Genomic DNA, 17,500 nt, shown 5'->3' on the forward strand with positions numbered 1-17,500 from the left:
CAGTTTGCCTGTTGCTGAGTACTGTTCACGTAGACCAGTGTGGATTCTGGGGGATTTTCTATTTCCTTGACAAAATCAGGAGTGTGCAGTGGAGCGATCTTCTTTTGCTTCAGGTTTGGCGTGCCCGGTCCGTCTGTCAGCACTACAGACCAGTTGTATTATGCTCTTTTATTTAATAGTCATGTATTGCCGATACATGACTATTAAATAAAAGAGCATAATACAACTGGATAGTGCCGGTCATTTCCTTATGCTATTTCCTTGACAAAGGGACACTTGGATATTCCAAAATGTTGGATTTAAGTTTGCATCTCAATAAACTTTATGATTTATAACCTGGAGAAACAGCAGATTTTTCATTGATGTTCTCTAGACGGTGTTGTTGTACACCATATTGTTTGAGCACCCAACCTACATTTTGTCTCATACCATAAGGTGTGCATGACTACACTTTGCATCTCTTTATTACAAGTATTTCTGCCTGGCCCTCTGTACCAATCAGAGGCTGGATGTGTGGTTACAGGGGAAAGCATTGGGCTATGAACACAGGTTTGTGGGAAGAAGTGGGCGGGATCAAACTTCATTTTCAGAATCAACTCTTTCCTTGGCAGAATCACTCAGATCACAGAGGGAGGAACCTAGGAGAAAAGAAACTCATTACTGTTAGCAAACATTTCCCATTTTTGCTAATTTATTCCTGTATTGTGAATAAGTGACAAGAAGTGAAGTAGACTATTCCTGATGAGGTACAGACTAACCAGCAAGCTCATGGTGACCCAGAACTCATTGGAGTGTGTAAGGGGCTACAATGGTCCTAAAAGCCCCCTTACTAAAAATGCTTTGGAAAACAAAAGTTTGCTTTCTTAAAACAGAAAGAATTTGCAATAATTCAGGTTGGAGTGAGCTTGAGATGTCTCCCAATGCATCACTGCTGAATATATGCAAATTAACCATTGTTGCCCTTAGAAGCTAAACACACCTTCAGAGCCGCTGGAATGCAATGATGAGTCAGCTTGTTAATTTGTACAGAGCCATAATAATCCAATATGCATACAGACTGTTTCGGATTTTTTTTTAAACCTCAGCATAGCCTAAACCCTAAGGCAAGGTGAGCTGAACTTATCCAGTAATTTTACATCATGAATAAACCTGATGTTTTACCAGAATGTTAGCATCATAGGTATTTTACTTAATAATAAAAACACAGAGTTTTAGAAACAAAATGAATTAACCCATTCGCGTTCCGTCTTTTTCACTTGAGAAATGTTCACCTCCCATTCATTAGCCTATAACTTTATCACTACTTATCACAATGAATTGATCTATATCTTGTTTTTTCCGCCACCAATTAGGCTTTCTTTGGGGGGTACATTTTGCTAAGAGCCACTTTACTGTAAATGTATTTTAACAGGAAGAATAAGAAAAAAACAGAAAAAATTCATTATTTCTCAGTTTTCAGCCATTATAGTTTTAAAATAATACATGCCTCCATAATTAAAACTCATGTATTGTATTTGCCCATATGTCCCGGTTATTACACCGTTAAAATTATGTCCCTATCACAATGTATGGCGACAATATTTTATTTGGAAATAAAGGTGCATTTTTCCATTTTGCATCTATCACTATTTACAAGTTTAAAATAAAAAAAATATAGAAGTATTTCATCTTTACATTGATATTTAAAAAGTTTAGACCCTTATGTAAATATTTACATGGTTTTTTTTTGTAATGTTTTTGTTTTTTGTATATTAAACATTTTATTTGGGTAGTTTTGGGAGGGTGGGATGTAAACATGTGATTTATAATGTAAATGTGTGTTTGAATTTAATTTTTTTTACTTTTAGTTGTAGTTTTACTTTTTGGCCACAAGATGGCGGCCATGAGTTTATTTACATGACATCACTCTAAGCGTAACACACGCTTAGAGCAACGTATGGGGTACGTTACAGCCAGAAAAAGCGAAGCTTCAGAGAGAAGCTGTCGCTTTTTCAGCGGGGGAGAGGAATCAGTGATCGGGCACCATAGCCCGATACACTGATTGCCTGGCTAACCAACCGCGGGCCGGGAGCGCACGTGCATGCGTGTGATCGGCCACAGGAGCCGCGGGAGCGCGCATGGTTCCTGGACAGAACCAAAATAGGTTAAACATATGAAAACAGACCATACGCATTGTCTCAACATTAGCATACCACTGAGAATCCTTCATGAAATACTCTCTCAATCTCTGATATAACCAACCTGGCATAGTTTTAAACTTCGCAGTTTCCTTGAAGTCCACCTTAACCACTTGAGGACCCACCCTTTACCCCCCCTTAAGGACCAGCGCTGTTTTAGCTGATCTGTACTGGGTGGGCTCTACAGCCCCCAGCACAGATCAGGGTGCAGGCAGAGTGACCAGATCGCCTCCCTTTTTTCCCCACTAGGGGGATGATGTGCTGGGGGGGTCTGATCGCTCCTGCCTGCCTGGGTGTTGCGGGGGGGGCACCTCAATGCCCCCCTCTGCGGCGAAATTCCCCCCCCTCTCCTCCCTCCCTTCCCCGGAGATCAGAGGCTGCACAGGAATGGATTTGTCCTGTGCAGCCTCTAACAGGCTCCTGCCTGTCATGTGACAGCGATCCCTGGCCGCTGATTGGCCGGGGATCGCTGATCTGGTACAAAGCTGCTACTGTCAGCAGCGTTGTACGGATGTAAACAAAGCGGATTATTTCCGCTTGTGTTTACATTTAGCCTGCGAGCCGCGATCGGCGGCCCGCAGGCTATTCACGGAGCCCTCGGCCGTGAATTGACAGGAAGCAGCTGCTCGCGCGAGCGGCTGCTTCCTGATTAATTAGCTTGCAGCCGGCGACGCAGAACTGCGTCGCTGGTCCTGCAGCTGCCACTTTGCCGACGCGCGGTATGAGTGCGCGGTCGGCAAGTGGTTAAACACAATCTGCAAAACATCAGCCTTCCTTTGTGCATATTCCTCAGCTGGTAGTGGATCATACCACCCATCCACAAGATTCACAAAAAAAGTCCCTTGCCGTTGGGTTTGAACCCCACCTATTCATATTTGGACGCCCCTCCACTTTCATCCCTTTTTAAGCCCTGCTGGACAGTAAAACATCAAATTCCCCACACTGTTGCATTTATCACATTTAGCATTCCTCTCAAACTCTCTGGATGCAGCTTAGGCCATAAGTGTTTCAAGCCCTACTTCATAGAGCCAAATTAATCCATGCCATGCACTGATGAGGATCAACCAATCTGAAACAGTCTGTATGCATGTTGGATTATTATGGCTCTGTACAAATTAGTAAACTGACACACCATTGCATTCCAGCGGTTCTGGAGGTGTGTTTAGCTTCTAAGGGCAACAATGGTTAATTTGCATATATTCAGCAGTGATGCACTGGGAGACATCTCAAGTTCACTCCAACCTGAATTATGGCAAATTCTTTCTGTTTTAAGAAAGCACATTTTTGTATTCCTGATGAGGACACCTGATGAGCAGAAAAAAATCCCAAAGTAGTTCTTAGCCTTTCACAGCAACAAAAAATAAAACATAATTTCTCACAGTATACATTTAAATCTGTTGCTGGTATCTCAGCACTGTATTAAACTGGGTGCAGGAGATTGAATCTGTTAGGGTAAAGCAGGTATCCTGACTTCCTGTCTTTTCTCTGCCTAACCTTAGCCGTAATGCCTATCTTATTGCTACCTCCAAAACTACCATTAAGAACCTTCTGTCTTAAGAATAGCTTACAGAGAATCTGTAATTAAAAAAAAAACCCTCAGGGTAATACTTACCTCGGGAGGGGGAAGCTTCTGGATCCTAATGAGGCTTCCCCGTACTCTTCCATCCCTCCATTCGAGTACCGGTACCCACGAACTGCGGCAAAGTAAATATTTACCTACCGCGATCCCGCGCAGGCGCACTAGTGGCTCCTCGTTCGGGCTAAGGCGAAAATAGTTGAGCACGATTGATCCACTCTACTGCGCAGTAGAGCGGACACGATCGGGTTCGGCTATTTCCACCTTACCCGAATGAAGAGCCGCTACTGTGCCTGCGCTGGATTGCATGAGGTAAATGTGCCTGCTTGTCAAGCCGGCTTGTCGAGGAGGTTTCAAGGGAGCCAGCGCAGGATCCCCCAGGCTATTGAGGATGGGGAAGCCTCATTGGGACCCTGAGGCTTCCCCCTCTCGAGGTAAGTATCCCCCGGAGGTTTTTTTTTAAATTACACTTAAATTACACTTAAAATATCTAACACTTAAATTCACCTTTCACTTAAACCTAATTTTTGTGTGCTCCCTTGAAACACCACCTAGTTCCTGTTCTGTCCGGAATTTATAGTTAAAAGTAACTTAAAGAGGAACTTTAACCCAGTATTTAACTTTATTCCAATCAGTAGCTGATACCCCCTTTCCCATGAGAAATCTTTACCTTTTCTCGAATAGATCATCAGAGTGGGTTTGTATGGCTGATATTGGGATGAAACCCCTCCCACAGTGTGATGTCACGATCAAGGCCTAAAATGTTTGCTAACCATAACTATTAACTCTAAACCTAAAAATAACCTAAGCCTACACCGGTCTAGTGCCTAAATCACTAACCCTTCCTAAACATTACCATCCTTGCCTTTCGAAGCCTTATAAATTAGGAATACTATTAAAATGCAGAATCACACAATCATTGCCCTACATCCAAAAAAATGGCAGCAGGATCTGCTAAAGTTTATTTTTTCCTAGAGCTTATATTTAGACACAGTAGGCCATAAAACATAAAAGTAATCAAATGTGGTCTAAATAATCATACTGGTTTATCTAATTTTAAAAATGCATATGTAATCAGCGCAGTCATATTTGTACATCACATATGCAAGCCCTACTTCTCATTTTATAATGCTAGACTCTGATTACACCATCTTGGTTCACTCTCCCAATGCAAGGCTACTAGTCAGGGCTGACTCACTGATGATAATGCACTGTCTGTGTGGCTGAGATCTTATCTCAGAAGTTTAGCAAGATGGAGTGTTTACAGTAAAGTGTAGATCTCTTTCTCATTTTCAATTAACAAATCCTTATATTTATATTAACAATATGATGCAAAAGTAATGTCAGAACTATTACGTTCTGTATTACAATAAAACTTAAATTTATTAGTTACCCTTCTTCTCAGAAAACTGTAACCAATAGTGCATCCAATTATTCAATCATTTTGCTATCAGCCCTGATTCCATTATTTATTCTATGAAGTGTCAAAACAAGTCTTCTTCTGCATATACCCAAACGTCATTCCTCCCCCAAACCTCTGCTACTGAGGGAAAAAGCCGCTCTAAGCAGATTATGGCTCCAAAACATTTACACATTTTACTATGGTTGCATCTGACAGTATCAGCGATATGGCAAACTCACGTAACATATACATTTTTATTAATGAGATCTGCTTAGGGTTGCTTACTGAGCACTGTCCAGGAATACGTTATGCATATGTTTTCATGCGGCCAGGCTATGGTGTCTGATTGATTTTGGCCCCAATACACTTTTTGCAAACATCTTAAATGAATGCAGTTTTGCTTAATTGGGAGATTTGCAGGCTCATACCACCTTGCTTGATGCTCGATGTAGAAATCCCAGGGAAATTAAGGGAATCTTTTAAAACCAAAACGTGCTTGTTTTCTTGTTTTATTTTTATCTGAACGCCATCCTAACCCGATGAACTGACCTACATAGCTTTCTACCTCGATGTTAATATACCTTACCCGCCCTGTGTTTTTTTGGAGGGCTGTCGAGGGGAGAAGCTTCCAATTAAAACAAAAATAAGCTGCTTTAATGGTCTTTAAATTGACAAGTGAACAATGATTTTAGTATTGGTATCTGTCAAAGGTCCTAGAAAATCCTCAGTTGATAAGGCCCAACGCTTCCAATTAGGAACAGTGCAGGTCTGCAGCCAATAATGATTTCTTGGTCCCCATAGAACTGCAGCAGACACTTATTGCAAATTACTGACAAAAAGCTCTACTGTATTGATGAGAGGAAGTACAGGAGGCTTTTTCTGTCCCCTTTAGGTATAGATAATAATAAGAAATACTGAAGTTTTGACTTAGCCTTTTTTTTCTCCCTTTCCCTCCCTCCTCTCTTAACGCTGCGTTTCATTGATGAGTGAAGAAAAACCTCCAGCCGCCCACTAGTTTAAGTATCTGAGACATTTCTTCCTATATTTGTTACATGAAGGCCACTAATTTGATGTCAAGCTCAGATATGTTTCTCATCAATAATATCCCACAATTGCCTTATACCACTGACACTGTGCAAATCAATCATCGCTGAGATAACTGACACACCATAAACATGATGTGTATCTTTATCTAGCCTGACAAATATAAAAATAATGAAGACAATTACAGGAGAGCCTTTGAAAAATACATTCGGTGGCTTGCATGGAAACCTGAGCGCAGGCAGCGGCCTCCTCACTGTAACCGTTACAAGTCAAAATGAAATAATCTGTCCGTTTTTATGTAATGTATCCTGAAATGTGAGGCTGGGTTCTAGTAAACAAGCAAAACATGAAAATGTACCTTGCGGAAACAAAAAAATTACAGCTGATTGTGTGCAATGTTGACTTCATTTGGTCTGCTTTAGTAGGGAATGATGGATGGCAGCTTTGTAGTTCTATGTAAATCGTCACGGCGAGATAGATGTATAGAATGATCGCTATGCTTAGTGGGTCTAATCTATTACTGTGATAACAAACAATGGCGCTGTTGCCTAGAACAACCAATGCACCATTATTGGGGGCTTTTTTCAAACCGCTCTAGAAGTGTGACAGCTTTAATTTGATAGGTTGTGATGCCTCCATGTTATTTTTTGTTGTGTTTTTTTTCTAATCAGCTATTGCACAGGGATTTTTTTTCCAAGTGGCAGGCACACAAACTTATATATAAAGGCTAACTCTTGGCAACAGTAAAGATACACTTTAATAGATTAATGGTCCTTTACCATCCTGCTGCAGATTTCTGTTGCCTTGAGCTATGTTATCACTTGAAAAAGATCCCTTGACAACTGTCCCTTGGCTAAGACGTCACTTGAAATAGGTCCCTTGACAACTGTCAACCCCCTTTTCTTTACTATTTTGCTGACCGAGATAGCCAGTCACGGACATCCACAGTAGGAAAAACAGGACGCTTATAAAGTGTTCCATGGATAATTTTATCGACAGACCATTTAACTGGTGTCCAATATATAGGAGAATGGGTTAAATGCAAAAAACCTTCTAACTTAAACACCTATTTTACCTAATTTTTTTCATGATTTTGCTGACTTCTCTTTGACTCCTAATTCAGAAACAATTAACAGCTATATCTAGCTCATAATCATGTACACTAATTAACATAAGCATCCATAAATTAATTTGTTTGGTATTACCAAATGATTAATGGCAGCTTTACATTGGCCTCTCATGGAGAAATTATAGACTTGTTGAGAGTGACATAAAAATCTTATATGTGTATGTAGTTTTAAACCTTATTGGGGGATGGGTTAAAGAGAGATCAAGGAAGGGCAGAACAATGTTGGACTTTGGGTTTATTCAGTAAGGGTGCATACACACATCCAATTTAAATTGGCCAATGTAAAAGTGGTCAGCGATTGCCCACTCATAATTGAAAGTGCGTACCAGGCTGAAATCAGCACCAAAATCCTAGTTCTTTGTATAATCATTAGGCACAAGGGTGACTGGCCATGTGCTGGGTGGATGCAGGTAATGAAGTTTTTAAATTGGTGTATGAAGCACCAGGACCTAGAGAGGCCTTGCGAATCATTAACAATGGTAAGTTAATGTAACTGCTCTCATTTTATAGTGTCAGCTGTTTTTTTCTCAGTTCTCTTTTTTTTTTAAAAAAACAGTTGGAGGCCACTGTAAAGAGGTTCAGTGAAAGAAAAGTGTACCACTGGCAAACAATTTGTTCCTTATGCAGTGTGGACAGCATTATAAAATGTATCTTAGATCAGAGAATGGGCTGGGGGAGGTCAGACCTCCTTGTTAATTCTAATATAGACACCATTCACACTGACATTAATGGGGTGGTAGCAGTCATCATGGAGCTAGCATCATGGGGGTTTTACATTTGACCTGTGTGAGAATAAGTAAGGGATTATAACAGTACCTATTTTACTAATTCATTCTCCTCTCAGGGTGTTCCAAGTCCTGAAAGCCCAGTTGTATCAGGTGGCTCATAAAGAGGGCTCACACACTCATTGCCCCCAGAACATAACTTGCATGAAAGGGTAAGTGGTTATTAGTATCCAAGAGGTTGAGGCTATTTAGGTATGATTATGACAGTTACAGTATTTTGACAGAACATATGGGTAAAAAGCAGCATCACCTGCTATTTTCTGGTGATCATGGATTTCTTTCTGTAATTGAAAATATTATGAAAAAATAATGGATTTTTGAAAGAATTACATTTTTTTTACAAATTCTCATGACCTTTCTCATGCCCACTGACTTAAATGCAGTTAGTGTAAAAGTGTTAAGGAATGCCCATATATCTTTGTGCCCATCCTCTGTGCAAAATTATGGTGAAAAGAAATAGCTATATTGGCTAATCACCAAACTTGGGTACACTAACTTTTTTTGTTTTTAAATAAATTAAATAGAAATAGAACACATACTGTATTTTGTAATTTATGCAAGGCGTAAAAATTTACACGTTGCACCTCTAACGTGTAAAAATGTATATGTTAATGTTCCTGCACTAGCGGGAATGCGTAAAAATGTACGCAATGCGGCCCGCCGACCTCCGAGGTCGCCAAGCTGCCAGCGGGGGACTGGAGAAGCAGTGAGTGACTACAAGGGCACAGGATGGCTGCATGGGGCTGGTAGAAGCCCCAGGTAAGTGAAACTCATTTTTTTATTTTGCTTGGACCTTCCCTTTAAAGGAACACTATCAAACTAAGTGTTCTAAAATGACAATGTACAAATAATGTCTAATTAGCTGTCTAAACATTTTCCAACTTTTCATGTTAAATATCAGAGGCAAAAGCTTTAATTCATTGTGAGCAGATTTTAGCTATGTTTGGAATGTCTCATTTACAAAGGTAAATCTCTGCACTCTGACATGCTAAGAACAGTGTAATATTGAAGCAGAGTTATATGAAATGCCTGTCAGGTGTCAGGTTTTGCATACAAATGTTTATGTTGCACATAAGTTACATTTTCTCTGCTTTCTGCAGACAGTTCAGTCAAAGACACAGCAGCTGCTGAGAGATTTTTCTCATACACATTTCTCTCTCACACACAGGGTTAACAGGTGCACTGTGAGGGAATTCCCCCTCCCGTGATGGTTCACTCTGCCATCAGATTAGAGCAGACTGCTCTCAGATTAGAGCAGACTGCCGTCAGTTAAGAGTGAAAGGAATTTAATTCAGTAAAAAGAGATAAGTGAACGAAATGTATACATCAGTATTTACCAGCACTTCAGGAACTCTCTCAATCCCAAGTTAAAAAAAAACAAAACAAAACATGTTAATTGATAGTGTTACTTTAAGCATAAAGATCATTTAAAGATCTGTATACATGGGTGAACAATCTTATCCAATGTGATCCGTCATGATAATCTTTCAAAATGCACTAGCATCGTCATACATCGGCCATCTGTAACCATAGTTTTTCCAGTTTTTCTTTAAAAGATAGTTATATGATGTTAGTCAAATCGATCATTCATTTGTCATTTTAACAGTTTAAATCTTGCAGTGGGTATGGACCTTAAAGAGGAACTATGACCAAGGATTGAACTTCATCTCAATCAGTAGTTGATACCCCCTTTCCCATGTGAAATCTTTACCTTTTCTGGAATAGATCATCAGGGACATCTGTATAACTGATGTTGTGGTGAAACCCCTCCCACAGTGTGATGCCAGGACCTAGGTCCTGACATCACACTAAGAGAGCCTTGTTGACTTGTGGGAAATAACGGCTGTTTCCAACGGCCAAGCAGCCATTATGTCCTTCTATGCATATGTATATCTATATAAAAAAACAACCTTTTAGCCTGTCCCCTTGTTAGCAGGTGTGATTATAAATAATGGCAGTTGGTGCTGTCTAGTTTTGATGTCTGCCAGTAGTAAAGATGATTATGTGAAGGCTGATTGTAGAACAAACAATATGAATAAATCACATGGCGAATATCTATCATTTCTTAATCATTCCTTCATCTATATTTAAACTTCTCACTTTGCAGTGTATTGATTTATTTTTGTCCCCTTTTTCACTACAGTTCCTCTCCTCTTTAAGTCTTATAGCTCTTCAAATTTGCAGCACTGTAAACTTATATTTACTGCAGTTAGTAGGACAACAATATTGCATCTGCTGTAGCACTTATCCTGCTTATTCAATAACATGTCCTATGCAAATGAAAATTAGGAAGAGACACCTGCAGAATAATACAGTAAAAAATCCTTTTCAACCTATCAGCAATGGAATTCCTAAATTCATTACACATGTATTTACCTTCATGGCTCAAATATAAACAGCACGGTGCACACTGACCTTGTGTGCATATTTGACATTTGGCATCCTGCGCATTGCTGAATGAGACTGTTCGGCCCTCACGGATTTGCATAATCTTATCATATATTATTGATAATAGGATTAGGCTATGTTAGCAAATGTTGCCATGCTTGCTTCTTTAGTATTCAGGGATAAGTTTAATGAGGCACATAGTCACAAGACACCCATCATATTATACCAGCAATTTATCAAGTCTGAGTGACTACTGTGAAGTCTATGGGCGCTGTATTGACAAAGCTGAAATTTTCCTTCACATCGCCATTAAGTCATCCTTAAATTTGTGTTGGAAAATCTTCAATCATTTATCTGTTGTCCTCCTTATTACATGCGCACATAAACTATAATGTTTCACAAGATATAAAATATTAGCTTGAATCTCCATAAACCTAGAGGGAAGATCTCTTAGAAAATATATTGTTTGTCAACAACCAATAACAAATCTTGTGTCTGTATGTCTGTTAAAGCAAACCTGACAGCAGACTCTACTGTGTGAAAAAAAATCACTGACAGTTGGAGCTCTAAAGAGGGTCACATGATCAACCGAGCAACCACTGGAAACATTGTGGAGGGCCATTTCCTCAGCAAAGAAAGGTTGATTGGTTGATCATTTCAGAAATGATGTGACAGACAAGTTTCACATCTACACATATCTAGGCACCAGCTGATACTATTAATACAGGAAGCACATCTATAGTGGTAGGCAGCCACTCTTATTCATTTTTTTTTATTTTGTTGACAGGTGTAGTTTAAATCACCCTTAGACTAACAATAACACAAAAATTGTAGATACCATTCATTTTCCTACTTCAGTTTTACCCCCGTAAAAAAAAATTCCATGCAATTGCGAAGACTGCAGGATAATTTAATGAATGCAGTTAAGTGGTTATCCCTTGCAGATAAAAAAGCTTAGGTTTGAGTTTTAACAGGCACACTTGACTGTATTTTCTCCACTACTTCTTTTCAACTTGATAAGTAAAATGTATTGGTAGGTTATGTGTCATCTGACCAAACTGACCCTCAAATTTGTGACGGGTTGTGTCAAACATACTATACTTAATTGGAGGTGTTTAGTCTGTTTTTTCTGACCATTAGACTCTCTATATACAGTATCTGATGAAGTGGGAGTGTTAGTCTGCGAAATACGTTGTAGTGATCTCACTCCACGTTCGACCTTACTATGGCTATTGTGGTTCTTTGGAGGTAAGCCATCCACTTGCGCTCAATTTCTGTTGTTTTTAATTATTGTTTATGTTTTAGTTGCCTCCTTACCTAGTTATACTATACGTTAGGTTCATTTGGATAAAAGTGAAAATGGTATATCTGTTCTGTAAAGCAATGCATAATGCATACATGATGTCTACATGTTGAAATTCATTTATTAGTTGTGTGCCTTATGAAAATGTATATTTTGCTTTCCACTCTTATATACTAAGGTCCGAACAGATCATTTGTTAGAATATTTTCTCTGACTGGAACATGCTAGCCTAACAGACAGACAGTCAGGTATAAAATGTATGGCAGCAGTGGGTATTCCTATATCACATAGTTCAGTTTGTATGCTAATAGTCCTTAATACAAAATTAATGTGTACAGTGAATATTTTTACTGAAAAAAAGGTTGTTATACCAATGACATATTAATTTTCCTCCATAGCAGCCCTTACTCTATGCAACTCTCTCTCTTTTCTCCCCCCCCCCCCATCCATTTCAGACTCAGACCCACTTTCAACTAATTCAAGCAGGCATTAAATACCCATTTGTTCACTATTTCTTACCAGTCATCTTTATAGTTCCAACCCCTTCACTTGGACATACACCCCACCTCCTTAAATGTCCCTCTCCCCACCCTTTATCATTACACCAATATTTTGTTTACCATTGTTTAATGCTGTACCACAAACCACATCTACACATGGGCACCAGCTGGTTTAAACTGCCACTTTAATAGCAGGATGGTGAAAAACGTATGTACAGCATGTTGTATTCAATTGCAATACATCACCAATTCCGGAGTCAACACCCACAGAGACCCATACTGTTTTGTTTTGTTTTGCCTTTCCCTTGATCAACTGTGATATGTGAGGGTGCAGGACAGGAAGGTACCTAATGTTTACCTATGTTTATTATTCTCTATTATAATTATTCTAACAATGTAACTATGTTACCAAGGTTAGTGCCCCCCCAGTCATGGATTATCAGTACAGTTATAATGTAAAAATACTTTTTTTATTTTTGCCTTGACCCCTATTTTATTTAAAAGTGTCCCTGTAGTACTGAGATCACTGAAAACACTCACACATGAAGCAGTGAACCACTTGCATTGTAGTCATCTCTAAACACCAGACAAGAGAAAAAGACAATGGTTACTCACAAAGGCAGGCCACCTGAGAGGTGACTACACACTAAGCAAAGGGAGATAATAAACACATTTCCCCTGAGGGCTTTTGGTAAGGTAGTTTTGGTGCCAGAAATATATGTAAAAAAAAAAAAAAAAAAAACATTTAAAAGGAGAAAAAGTGATAGACTTACCTGCAAGGATGAACAATCCACAAATTGGCTCCTGAGATTTTATTATTCAATAATAATGTGTTTTGTGGGCAAACATGCCACTTTCCCAGGTCAATAATGGGCCCCAAATAGTAGCATATTATCAGGCTGTGGGCCTCATACCACCTTCCTGGTAGTAGGGTGCCTAATTATTGGACAGAAATTATTGGTTGGAAACAAACCCAGGACTAACCCTCTGAGCGCATGGGGGTAGAGCAGCATCATTGATTTCTTAAAAACCCATCCTTTTAAAATAGCAGCGCAATTCCTTTAGGTTCAACTTTGTGCACCAAAGTTTACTACAGAATGAAGATAATGATGAAAGTACTGGCACTAATCGCAATCGTTTGAATTGAAAAACGCTCTTCTGATTCATTTTCATCTCCCAATCACATGGGTTACATATGGAGGTAAACTACAGCTACTATCCCCTGTACCCTATCTGCAAGACAATATGGGCTCCATTCACAAAGCGGTGCTAACCCAGTTAAAGACTTTGGGCTTGATTCACAAAGCGGTGCTAACTGTTAGCACGCCTGTGAAAACACCCTTAGCATGTCTAAACGAGCTTTTCGCGTGTAAAACTTTATGCGCATAAAACTTTAAGCGCGCACTGCACAGAGCGCAGGGCGCACCGCGCGAAGTGCCCATTAAAGCCTATAGGACTTTGCACGCGCAAAACTTTGCGCACAAAACTTTGTGCGCGATCTGATTGAGAAATCTGGTGCTAACCTACTTAGCACCCTGGTTAGCACATCTAAAGACTTTAGACGTGCTAAGTAGGTTAGCACCGCTTTGTGAATCAAGCCCATTAGGCGTGATAACCATTGCACCATGCTGGTGAAAAGCCGGTTTAGGCGTGATAAGTTTAGGCGTGATAAGTTTAGGGGTGATAAGTTTAGGCATGATAAGTTTAGATAAGTTTAGATCGCGCGCAAAGTCCCGCACGCAAAACAGCGCCATTAAACTCTAAGCGAAGTGCACCAGACTTTGCTAGCGCAAAACTTTTGATCAGTTGTGCACTGCGGTGCTAACCCAGTTGGTGCTTAAAGAGGAACTCCAGTGAAAATAATGTAGTAAAAAAAAGTGCTTCATTTTTTACCATAATTATGGATAAAAGATTTAGTCAGTGTTTGCTCATTGTAAAATCTTTCCTCTCCCAGATTTACATTCTGACATTTATTACATGGTGACATTTTTACTGTGGGCAGGTTATGTAGCTGCTCCTAGCTGTTTTGGCTGTTAGAGACAGCTGTAAACAGCTAATTCCTGACTGTGAACATTGTTACATTGTGGCAGTTTGCCCAGAGTACCGCGGTACCCAGAGCTTCTTGTGGGAGGGGTTTCAGCACAAAATCAGTCATACAGCGCCCCCTGATGGTCTGTTTGTGAAAATCATTATATTTCTCATGTAAAAGGGGGTATCAGCTACTGATTGGGATAAAGTTCAATTCTAGGTTGGAGTTTCTCTTTAAACTTATCACGCCTAAACTTATCAAACCTAAACTTATCATGCCTAAACTTATCATACCTAAACTTATCACACCTAAACTTATCATGCCTAAACTGAGTTTAGGCGTGATAAAGGGCTTTTCACCAGAGTGCTAACTGTTAGCACCTCTTTGTGAATCAGGCCCTATGAGTGGAGACTATTTGAAGATAAACTTGTATGTAAAAGATTATTGTGCAGAATCAGAATGTGCCCTTATATGATGTTCAGCAAGGCTTACAGTGCTTTAGTCTGTTGTATATGTAAATAGAAAATCACAGGGATAGAAATGTTATGATGTCCACATACCCAGTCATATGGATATTAAGCAGTGCAGCTGGAGGTCATATGTCAGTGTCAGTTTTCTCACCACTAGAATTGTTATTTCTGCATGCTAAAGCAAGAATTAGTTTGCAGTGCTCAATGTGAGTATAGAGGTATTTTTAAGCTGTACGCAGATTTAAGTTTAAAAAAAATGGACCTCAAGTGTAAAAATAAAATGCACATTGTCAACAGAGGCAGCAGAACTTACAATAGATTAGCGTGAAAAAATGTTGAAAAATAGACCTATGCCAAAAACAGGGCTGGTTGCTTCATAGTGTCAAACTGAGCAATTGCCCAGGACCCCAAGCTCCTTAGGGACCCCAGAAGTCAGGGACAATAAAGGTCACAAGTTTACTGTCAGTACAATATGAAAATGTAAGTAGCCCCACATTCATTTTTGCCCAGAGTACCATCTTACTAAAAACCATATCTGGTGCAAAACACAGATTTTATTGGTTAGCCACATCCCATCATGAAAAATTGACATAGCAAATACTGCTAATGAGTAGGTGTGGCCTGAGAGGTTTTGTGCTTCTACCTGTGCCACAGAGCCATCCTATTATAAAGAGGAGAGGTGAAAAGAAAAGTTGTGGAGAGCCAGACAAATTATGAGGCCTTCCAGAGCTGCCACACTGCCTCCCTGTTGCTTAGAAGACCACTTTGTGAAAATTGTTAGATATTAAATATATACTTATAAGATGTGCAAAAAAAATTATTTTTTTCCAATGTAGCTGCTACATACAGTAGGTGGTACAAATTACAAATCTGACTGGTCCATCGCCTTTTGGGGTTTTTTAGGGCTTTCTTCTTTTTCAACCGCACTTGCTGAATGGCAGTTGCTCAACCCAACTGCCAAAATGGTGTGCAGCGAATAGGGAGGATGGCTGGCATCTGTGTATTGATCCTTCCCAAATTGAATATACAGGTACACACATATATATATATACAGTGGCATGCAAAAGTATTCGGCCCCCTTGACATTTTCCACATTTTGTCACATTACTGCCACAAACATGAATTAATTTTATTGGAATTCCACATGAAAAACCAATACAAAGTGGTGTATATGTGAGAAGTGGAACGAAAATCATACATGACTCCAAACATTTTTTTAAAAATAAATAACTGCAAAGTGGGGTGTGCGTAATTATTCAGCCCCCTTTGGTCTGAGTGCAGTTAGTTGCCCCTAGACATTGCCTGATGAGTGCTAATGACTAAATAGAGTGCACCTGTGTGTAATCTAATGTCAGTACAAATACAGCTGCTCTGTGACGGGCCGGCCTCAGAGGTTGTCTAAGAGAATATTGGGAGCAACAACACCATGAAGTCCAAAGTACACACCAGACAGGTCAGGGATAAAGTTATTGAGAAATTTAAAGCAGGCTTAGGCTACAAAAAGATTTCCAAAGCCTTGAACATCCCACGGAGCACTGTTCAAGCGATCATTCAGAAATGGAAGGAGTATGGCACGACTGTAAACCTACCAAGACAAGGCCATCCACCTAAACTCACAGGCCAAACAAGGAGAGCACTGATCAGAAATGCAGTCAAGAGGCCCATGGTGACTCTGGACGAGCTGCAGAGATCTACAGCTCAGGTGGGGGAATCTGTCCATAGGACAACTATTAGTCGTGCACTGCACAAAGTTGGCCTTTATGGAAGCGTGGCAAGAAGAAAGCCATTGTTAACACAAAAGCATAAGAAGTCCGGTTTGCAGTTTGCCACAAGCCATGTGGGGGACACAGTAAACATGCGGAAGAAGGTGCTCTGGTCAGATGAGACCAAAATGGAACTTTTTGGCCAAAATGCAAAACGCTATGTGTGGTGGAAAACTAACACTGCAAATCACTCTAAACACACCATCCCCACTGTCAAATATGATGGTGGCAGCATCATGCTCTGGGTGTGCTTCTCTTCAGCAGGGGCAGGGAAGCTGGTCAGAGTTGATGGGAAGATGGATGGAGCCAAGTACAGGGCAATCTTGGAAGAAAACCTCTTGGAGTCTGCTAAAGACTTGAGACTGGGCGAAGGTTCACTTTCCAGCAGGACAATGACCCTAAACATAAAGCCAGGGCAACAATGGAATGGTTTAAATCAAAACATATCCATATGTTAGAATGGCCCAGTCAAAGTCCAGATCTAAATCCAATCGAGAATCTGTGGCAAGATCTAAAAACTGCTGTTCACAAACGCTGTCCATCTAATTTGATTGAGCTGGAGCTGTTTTGCGAAGAAGAATGTGCAAGGTTTTCAGTCTCTGGATGTGCAAAGCTGGTAGAGACATACCCTAAAAGACTGGCAGCTGTAATTGCAGCAAAAGGTGGTTCTACAAAGTATTGACTCAGGGGGCTGAATAATTATGCACACCCCACTTTACAGTTATTGATTTGTAAAAATGTTTGGAATCATGTATGATTTCCGTTCCATTTCTCACGTGTACACCACTTTGTATTGGTCTTTCACGTGGAATTCCAATAAAATTGATTCAGGTTTGTGGCAGTAATATGACAAAATGTGGAAAACTTCAAGGGGGCCAAAAACTTTTGCAAGCCACTGTATATATATATATATTTATATATATATTCAAACACC

The 17,500-nt window shown here is 39.8% G+C and overlaps 1 long non-coding RNA gene across 1 annotated transcript in view; it reads right to left on the minus strand.

The window, feature by feature from the left end:
* Positions 1 to 369: 369 nt before the first annotated feature.
* Positions 370 to 17,500, minus strand: part of LOC137522532 (uncharacterized) — a 103,893-nt gene continuing 86,762 nt past the window's right edge. Inside the window, exon 3 of the long non-coding RNA XR_011022320.1 lies at positions 370 to 638. This is a non-coding gene — a long non-coding RNA (uncharacterized lncRNA). The remainder of the gene's footprint in view (positions 639 to 17,500) is intronic.

This window comes from Hyperolius riggenbachi, chromosome 6 (genome assembly GCF_040937935.1).
Source record: "Hyperolius riggenbachi isolate aHypRig1 chromosome 6, aHypRig1.pri, whole genome shotgun sequence".
NCBI classification, from domain to species: Eukaryota; Metazoa; Chordata; class Amphibia; order Anura; family Hyperoliidae; genus Hyperolius; species Hyperolius riggenbachi.